The sequence below is a fragment of the Mustelus asterias genome, chromosome 14 (genome assembly GCF_964213995.1).
Source record: "Mustelus asterias chromosome 14, sMusAst1.hap1.1, whole genome shotgun sequence".
NCBI lineage: Eukaryota > Metazoa > Chordata > Chondrichthyes > Carcharhiniformes > Triakidae > Mustelus > Mustelus asterias.
This window is the reverse complement of record NC_135814.1, coordinates 18,979,151-18,988,846: the sequence shown is the minus strand read 5'-3', so window position 1 is coordinate 18,988,846 and position 9,696 is coordinate 18,979,151. Positions and strand designations below refer to the sequence as shown.

The 9,696-nt window shown below is 43.4% G+C and overlaps 1 protein-coding gene across 1 annotated transcript in view; it reads left to right on the top strand.

Moving 5' to 3' along the window:
- Nucleotides 1-968: 968 nt before the first annotated feature.
- rif1 (replication timing regulatory factor 1) overlaps nt 969-9,696 on the top strand; it is a 76,643-nt gene continuing 67,915 nt past the window's right edge. Inside the window, exon 1 of the mRNA XM_078227933.1 lies at nt 969-1,200. The gene's annotated coding sequence lies outside the window, so the exon portion shown is untranslated. The remainder of the gene's footprint in view (nt 1,201-9,696) is intronic.

The window sequence follows — 9,696 nt, the reverse complement described above, 5'->3', positions numbered from 1 at the left end:
GCACATTTCTATGGGAGGAAACCGGAGCACCCAGAGGAAACCCACACAGACATGGGGAGAATGTGCAAACTCCACACAGACAGTGACCCGTGGCTGGAATTGAACCTGGATCCCTAGCGCTGTGAGGCAGCAGTGCTAACCACTGTACCACCATGCTGCCCCCAAATGAGGCAGCAGTTGGGACAGTACGGTGGCACAGTGGTTAGCACTGCTGCCTCACAGTGCCAGGGACCCGAGTTCGATTCCCGGCTCGGGTCGCTGTCTGCGTGGAGTTTGCACGTTCTCCCCGTGTCTGCGTGGGTTTCCTCCGGGTGCTCCGGTTTCCTCCCACAGTCTGAAAGACGTGCTGGTTAGGCGTATTGACCGTGCTAAGTGCACCCTCAGTGTACCCGAACAGACAGGCGCCTGCTGGAGACGAGGGGATTTTCACAGTAATTTCATCGCAGTGGTAATGTAAGCCGACTTATGACGCTAATAAATAAAACTTTAAGACTGCGTCACAGTGGGGTGTCTTAACAAGCATTTTTAACCAGTAACTGACTACACAGGTGCCAACAGAACAAAATACTTGGTGAGGGTTCACTGTCCACCAGGGAGGATTCACAAGGAGGTGCAAAAGGAGGTGGATGAGATGGAATCTTCCCGCTGCCGCCGTCCATCGCTCCCGGACACAAACTCCCAGAACAGAGCGCTCGAGCCCCGCCGGCTGCCCCGGCGCATGCGCGCTGACAAACGGTCAACTTTCAGAGAGAGAGGGGGGGGGTTGGGCTTCCCAACTCTCATATTGAGTGTGTGATTTTTTTTAAAAAAAGTTAACCCCCGGCCTTCCTTCGATCATCGTTTTCGGGATATAAAGGGACAGCAAATAAATAAATTTTAAAAATTTAGTCTGAGCATTGAAGAGTTTGGTCGGGCAGGGAGCCGGTTGCTGGGGTGAAAGGTCGTTACCCAGGCTGCCTGGCCCCTTTGGCGCGAGGATTTTCTCCCCTCCTCTCCAAGCAGCTTCGCGGGAGCTCGCTCGCGCCAGTCGGAGCGGAGGGCGGGCGAATAAGGGAGCGGGATCCGCACTCCGTGAGGCAGACATATCCATACAGAAGGTCCCTGTTCCCGAACATTCCTTCAGCTGGGAGGGGGAGAGAGTTCGACCGATTGCCCCGTTCGCAGTGGAGCCGGACTGATGTGCGGATAGGACGAGGTCAGGTAAGCGGCGTGCGTGTGTGTCGGGTGAGCTCAACCCCCCCCTCTTCCCTCTCTCGCCATGGGACAGGATGGCGGCCCTGACACCCTCCCCCCGCCCCCCCGGGGTCCCTCTCTCTATCTCTGTCTGGCCTCCTCAAGTGAGTCTCACTGGAGGAGGAACCCAGCTCGCAGCCTCCCGGGGCCTGCGGGGGAGTTCCCTCCGCGCGTTTATAGAAAGTTGCCACCCTGTGAGTCGAGTCAACATTTCAATGGACGAAATTTACCGTATCTCCTATTCCCCGAGAGATTGGAATCTTATTAATATCCCTAAATCACAAATAGGTGCTTTCTAAATCATTACCGAGTCAGAAATAGGTGCTTTCTAAATCATTACCAAGTTGCAATATCTCTTGTTTTGAAAACATGTTTGAAATTGCACCCTCCCCCCAAGTTGGTGTGGGAACTCAATATGTTTGCACTGAGAAACTTGGCACTTTTTGTTGATTTCATTTATTCGTTTTGGATTTTTCTGGACAGTTGTCCTTTTTGAAACTCTTACCTGGAAGATTATGGTGCGGTATCCCCAATGTCAGAAATTTCAACAACGACAGCAGTCAAACGAGTCACAGACCAATTTCTCAGAAGTTAAAGTTATAATTGAAGATTTTTGAATCATTTCCCTCTAGGTTTTCTTTGCTTCGAGTTGTGTGTTTGAAATATTTATTTTCAAATCTGCTTCCAAGTGAGTGATAGGAAATATCAAGGCCCAGTGGCCCATCTTTACTTGAAGGCTGTAGATGACATGGTAAGAAATCTCACAACACCAGGTTAAAGTCCAACAAGTTTATTTGGCATCACGAACTTTCGGAGCGCTGCTCCTTCATCAGGTGAGTGGAGTTCATCAGATGAAGGAGCGGTGCTCCGAAAGCTCGTGATGTCAAATAAACCTGTTGGACTTTAACCTGGTATTGTGAGACTTCCTACTATGCCCATCCAGTCCGACGCCAGTCTCTCCACATCATAGATGATATGGGTTGGGAAGTTTCTGGGAATAGCAACAAATGGGGTGAGGGCAGCAAGAAAATTAAGGGGTGGGGTGGTGTAGTTAAATAAATTCCTTTGAAAATGAAATGGCAAAGAAACCAGTACTTCACCATACTTGCTATAATATCTACTTAACTGGTTTGTGGGGTTTTTCAGCAATTGGCCAATGGTAAATGAGTGAATGGGTAGAAGACTGATTAACTGATAGGAAGCAGAGAGAAAGATAAATAGGGCATTTTCAAGTTTGTTTATTTTAGTGTCAAAAGTAGGCTTATGTTAACACTGCAGTGAAGTTGCTGTGAAAATCCCCTCGTCAGCACATTTTGGCACGTGTTCGAGTACACTGAGGGAGAATTTAGTATGGCGAATCCACCCAACCAGCTTGTCTTTTGGACTGTGGGAGGAAACTGGAGCACCCAGCGGAAACCCACACAGACACGGGGAGAATGTGCAGACAGTGACCCAAGCTGGGAATCAAACCCAGCTCCCTGGTGCTGTGTGGTAGCAGTGCTAACCACTGTGCCACTGTTTCGCCCCCAAGTTGTCAGGCTATGGCTTGTGGAGTGCTGTGAGGATCAGTGTTGGGACCACAGCTATTTACAATTTATATTAATGGCTTAGATGAAACCAGGAGTAATGTATCCCAAGTTTTCTGGTGATAACGGGAGGTGGGAATATTTGATTTATTATTGTCATGTATGGGGATACAGTGAAAAATATTGTTTCTGGAAGGTGCAGAATGTAGTGTAACAGTCATAGCTAGGGTGCAGAGAAAGATCAGCTTAATATATGATGGGTCTATTCAAAAGTCTGATGGCAGTAGGGAAGAAGCTGTTCTTGAATCGGCTGGTACGTGATCTCAGACTTTTTCCCGACAGAAGAAGGTGGGAAGGAATATGTCTGGGGTGCATGGGTCCGGATTATGTTGGCTGCTTTTCCGAGGCAGCTGGAAGTGTGGATGGAAGACTGGTTTGCGTGATGGACTGGGCTAAGTTCACAACTCTTACAGTCTTGGTCAGAGCAGTAGCCATACCAAGCTGTGATGCATCCAGAAAGGATGCTTTCTATGGTGCATCTGTAAAAATTGGTGAGAGTCATAGCGGAAATGCTGAATTTCCTTAGCCTCCTAAGAAAGTAGAGGCGTTGGTGGGCTTTGTAAACTATAGAGTCAGCGTAGAGGGATCAGGACTGGTTGTTGGTGATCTGGACACCTAGAAACTTGAAGCTCTCGTCTATTTTGAGGAGAGCACAGATGTTGCCAACAGATATAGGCATGTTAAAGTGAGTAGATAATCAGAATGAAGAATATTGTAGGGAAGTGCAAGATGGTGGTAAGAATAGAAAAGCAGAATATGTTTTTCAAAGGTGTGCATCTTGTAATTGTTGATTTTTCAGAGGGACTTGAGTGTACTTATACGAAGAACAGTTACTTTGCAGGTACAGCAAACAAGTAGGCAGGCAGATGATGTCTTGTAAACAAAAGCTGGAGTACATGGAAAAGTCTTAATAAAAATGTATAGGGCTTTGAAACCAAATTTGGAGATTAAAACTGCACAATACTCCATATCTAAGGAAGCATATACTTGCCTAGTGGACAGCGAAGATTCACTAGATTGGACAACCCTTCAATCCCAGGAATCATAGGTCCATTTATTCTCTTAGAGTTTAAAAGAATGAGATTTTATTGAAGCCTACAAGACTCTGTAGGGGGTTGATAGGGTAAATACTGGGAGGTTGTTTCTGCTGGCTGGGGAACCTAGAACCTGGTGCAGCTTCAGGATAAGTTCATCATTATTTAAGACTGGGGTGAGTTTTTTGACGGTTCTGAATTTTTGAAATTGCCTACTGCATGGAACGTTGGCTGCTACTTCATTGAGTATACTTAAGGCTGAGTTAGATTTTGATCTCGGGGATTTGGAGATATGGGGAACAGGTAGGAAAGTGGAACTGAGACAAGGGGCTGTAAAGTCTACTCTTGTTATTTCTCATGAGCATCCTATTTGTTTATATTTTCTAGAAGTCTCATTGCTAACTTGGCAGATGTAACCATCTGCTCATGTCACTTTACAATTTTGTTGTACATTGAAAGGCAAAGGGATACAGTGATGTAGTGGTATTGTCACTGGACTAGTAATCAAAAGACCCAGTATAATGCTGTGGGGACCCAGGTTTGAATCCCACTATAGCAGATGGTGAAATTTGAATTCAATAAAAAAAATCTGGAATTACAAGTCTAATGATGACTATGATACCATTGCTGATTCTCATACAAACCTTTATGGTTTGTGAATATCCTTTGGAGAAGGAAATCTGCCATCCTTACCTGGCCTTTATGTGACTTTAGATCCACAGCAATGTGGTTGACTCTTTAAGTGCCTACAGGGAGTGCCCACATCCCATGAACGAATATAGAAAAAAATGATGAGGTGCCAGAACAATCAAACAGTTGTGAAAACAGAGGTATGTGGTATTACTGGGCAACCCACCATGAGTACAAAAGCAAAATACATCAAATGTTGGGTACCTGAAATTAGAACAGAAAATGCTAGATATACTCAGCAGGTCAGGCAGCATCTGTGAAGAGGGAAACACAGTTAATGTTTCACATTAATGACTCTTTGTCAGCTGCTACCAGTGCTGCTTTTAGTTTTAGTCCTTTGTTTACCTGACTCCTATTACTTTCATCCCATTTGTTCAAATGCTGTTCTTCTGGCTTTGACCTTGTGTGCTGGCTGCCAAGTTCTCCTACTCTACTTTGACTGCCCTCTGTACCAAGACTGCAGTTTTGGAGTAAAAGTAAGATTTAAGTGGGGTGCTTACTGCATTTGGCCTGCTGATCTAGTTATTTCAGCGACCTTGCAGACCCTCCTCCTGCTTGGTTGCCTTTGGGGTATCCTCAGGCATGTCCTTGATATCCTCTATTTGCTCTCTGGCAAGCTATTCTTCACTGCATTATTCATAACAATGAAGTTAACTTCCATATGTGATGTAGAGTGTTACATTAGGCTTCACTGCGATCACGTGTTGTCAAATTATCTCCAGCATCAAGCCATGGATGAGTCAGAAATCCCTCCAATTGAATGATAGGAAGCTATTATTCCATTCTTATAATTGTGTAAAACTTGCACACTTTCCAACAACAGATCTCTCACCTGTTCATTCAGTTTGAAACAGTCCAGGTGTAAGGATAATATCCTTTTCAATCCATCGCCCACATTACTAACTGCCATTTTCAAAACATCACTGTCTGCACTCTTTCTTTACTGTGTGACCACTGAAATCTTTATTTGTGTTTTTTTTAATGTACACTTGATTTTTCCAGCATCCAGAAGCATTCATAGTTCTAATTTAATCAACATTCAGCTGCCAAAATCTTGTTCTTCACAAAATTCCACTGAGTCCTCATTGATCCACATGGGCTCTGTCCCCCTTTTCTCCATATTTGTGTTATCTCCCCCAATCCATATTGCAAGGACAGAGGCATCGCATTGTTGCATGTGTGAACTATACCAGCCAAAGAAACGTGAGAGCTGTACTGTGCGATTGGAAGGTATCCAGAAGAAAGGGGAAACAAGAAAGAACTTGCCGTAAAGTGTTGTATGACAAGAAAATTGCACGGAAGGAGAAGAAAGATGTGGAATAGAAGCAGTGCCAGTTACAGAAGACACCAATTTTTTTGGAGAACATAACTGCGGGAGCTGGATTAGTCATTCAATAGATTTGCATCATTATATATTTACCAAATGAATTGTTTGGAATCTATGAATTTCTGGTAGATGGGAATGGGGCAAAATGTAACTTATTGTGCACTTTTTTTCTCACAAACTGAGGTATTACTTTTAGCAAAGACATATCATGCATGAGTCTTCTCCCATTGATACTCATGCAGTGCTAAATTAAAGGTCTGGATAATCAGGTGCAAGATACTTGCTTCATTTGAACAGGTCCGAAAGATTAGTGCCATGATTTAGTGACATGGTTTTAAAAATGAAGTAACTGAAATATTGATCGGTATGGAGGCTTGTTGTAAGTTTAATTAAAATGGACAATAGAAGTTACTTCATGCAATTTACTCTAATGAAATACTGAAGACCTGAAATATCTCTTTGTCCAATAACCCAGTTAAATATCATGCATTTTGCACACTGCAGTTCATTTAAATTGTAATGTTGGTGTGAAGTGATTTTACTTTGATCATGGTGTGCTGTCATTGCAGCCTGAATCCAGTGTCTGGGGGAAGTTGACACTTGAACAAAGCAGTGAGAGACTTTCTGGAGGATTGTGGCTCCATTTTGCATTGGAGTTATTTTGGTCCTTTGTACCCAATCCACATTCCATATTTAGTGTCGCTATTAAGTGATTCTAGTTTGCACAAATGGTCGAATTGTGCCTTACTATTTGCGGCATAGAGCACATAGCTGGGATTCCTCTTTTTAAATGTGGTGATTAAAATCTCAGCAGTCCTAGAGAGGTAAATAAGGAAGAGCAGTGCATTGGACTTTTAATGTGCCTCTCTTTGGCGTAAATGAATCTATGAAAAGTACAGAGCGGGAGAAATGTAGGTTTGAATTTGCAAACTTGGGTTGGGTCTTGGAGACTGTTTTGAGCTATTTGATTTTGGGGTGCAGTACTAGTATTTCCTATCTCACTTTGCAATTTTAGGGGTATAATGACAGAAGTGCATGACATTGAAGTTTGATTAGCCAAACAAATGATTAGCCAAACATTGCTTAAATGTTGACAATTTAACAGCAATTTGTATTTATATAGCACCTTTATTGCAATGTTATGTCCCAAGACGCTTCATGTGAGTATCATAAAACCAACAGTAAGGAAAAATTAGATCCAATGACTGAAAGCTTGGTCAAAGAGGTAGGTTTTAAGTAGTGTCTTAAAAGAGAAAAGCAAGGTGGGAGGGAACTCCAGAGCAACTGAAGGCACAGTCAACAATGCAGTTTTCATACGGAATGAGCAAGAGGCCAGCATTCGAGTCCAGATACCTCAGAGGATTGAGAGTTTGAAGACCAGTCCTTGAATGTTGCCAAAGCAAAAACTCTTATGTGAACCCAGATCTGGTCTGCCAAATATTCCACCTCCCATTAATGTTGAAGGAGAGACTCTGAAATAGGTTGAACATTTCACAGACCTTGTCAGCAACTTCTCAAAGGCCACCATTACTAAGATCATCCAGCACTGCACCAGCTCAGCCTTCTACAAACTATGGTATGCATGGGGGCAGAGGTTGGGCCCAAGTAAAGTGCTCTTTCGGAGGGTTGATGCAGATTTGATGGGTTGAATGGCCCCCTTTTTGCATTGTAGGGATTCTATGGTTCAAGAATTTAACAATCCTTCGCAAGTCAACAAAGGTCCTAGTGTGTAGAGCAGTTGTTATCACCACATTCCTGGAGTGCTGTGAGACCTGGACTGTATATCAGTGATGCATAGTGCTAGAAAAGTTCCATCAGCATCTTCCGGGTTTAATTGCAGGACCTCCAAATAAACACTTGTGTCCTTCTTGAAGCCAGCTCCAGAAGCATTCAGGCAAAACTCCTCCCAAATCCAGAGTAGTGGATTGGTTGAAACGCATCTCCCCACCAGGTCCTGTTTTCTCAACAATCAAATGGCCAGCATTCCAGGGGAGGACAAAGAAAACACTTAGCAGTCACTCTGACACTCTCTCCTTGAAGTGTGGCAGCATTGACATTAATGACTGAGGTGTTTCTACTGACTGCTCATAATGACAACAACTTTTCCCTCAGACTATGTTAAGCTTCGAGTCCGAATGCCTTAATGATCAGACAGAGCAATGGCAGAGAAGGAGAGAACAGGAAGCAAATCCTGCACCCTGGATCCTACTACGTTGTGGGACATTGTGCCCAAAGGCCTCTGAATTGAGAATCGGCTGTTCAGTCATATGAATATCCATGGCAGAAATTTGCGACCCTGAGTAGACATCGTCCTCCAATTGAGTGACAGTCTGACTGAATTGGAGTTATAGGGAGGGGCAAGGACATGAAGGGATTTGAAAACCAGGGTGAGAATTTTAAAATCAAAATGTTGATGGCATGGTTGCCATTGTAGGTCACTGAGCACAGAGATGATGGGGCAACAGGAATTGTTTCAAGTTAAGTCAAAGGCAACAAGAGTTTTGCTGCTGTGTAGTGAACTCAGTGCATGTATGCAAGTAATGGCGCTGTCTTGTATGGAATGTTGACATTCCAGTCAGGGTAAACATGACAGGTCTGAGAGAGGCATCAGAGAAACAATTTACTAACACTCCGTAGTTCATTTCTGTGCAGTTAACTAACTCTCTTATGTGAGTTATCCATGAGGCATTCTAGAAAGAGAGCTCCTGACGAAGTGTCGTCCAGACTCGGAAGTATTAACTCTGTTCTCTCTGCACAGTTGCTGTCAGACCTGCTGAGATTTTCTCTCTTTCTCTCTCTCTCTCTCTCTCCCCCCACCACCACACACAAGTGTAACATCTTGAGCAATCACTGAGATTACTTGAGTAAATTGTATTAAACTAAAATACATATTATGTTCTAAAACAATAGTGAAGATAGGAGTTTCATTTAAATTCTTCGTATGTTTTCATTATCTGTTCTTAACTGGATTAATCTTGTCTGCTTTTGACTTAATTATACGTGCAGTTTAGATGGCTCAAATCAAGGAGTTTTTGAAAGATCAGTGGAGAAAATACAGTTCTTGACCCTTATCTAGAGAGGATGGACAACTTTCCTTGAGGTGCAGTGAAGGTTCACTAGATTGATTCCTGGGAAGTGAGGGTTGTTCTGTGAGATTGATGAAGGCATAGAAATTTAGTTTGTAGAATTTAGAAAAATGCGAGGTGATCTCATTGCAGGATATAAAGTTTGAGAAGCTGATAGGATAGCTGTTGAGAAGCAGTTTCCCCTGGTTTGTGCACTAGAGGGAAGAGTCTCTGGATAAAGTTGGCTATTTGGGACTGATAAGAAATTTCTTCACTTGATGCAGCTTCAGGATTGCCTATCTCCAAGAGCTGTGCATACTCTTGAGTATATTCAAGGTGGATTATTGGGCCCAATTTTACCTAAGTTTACATTGATGTGGGAAAGTGAAGTGAATGCAGAAGATCAGTCATGGTCTTGTTGAATGTGGAGCAGGTTTGAAGGACTCCATAGGTTTACTGCTGCTTGTATTTATGTAAATTACAGAGTGCCACATTTTTTATTGCGGATCTCTTTGTGTTTGGTGGCCTTATTTGTACACAGTCGACTGGAAGGAACATGTCAGCGTGATGACTGCCTCCACCATCTGCAGAGCTATATTCAGGAGTGTAATGGAATATTTGCCACTTACACGGGCTGATGCAAACTGCAACAATGCTCTGTACTCTAACGTCCTGCACCAAACAATTACTTTGATCAGCACCCTTACCATTGCAATAAATGCCCATCTCCGATTCACTGATATAGAGGATGGTCTGAAGCA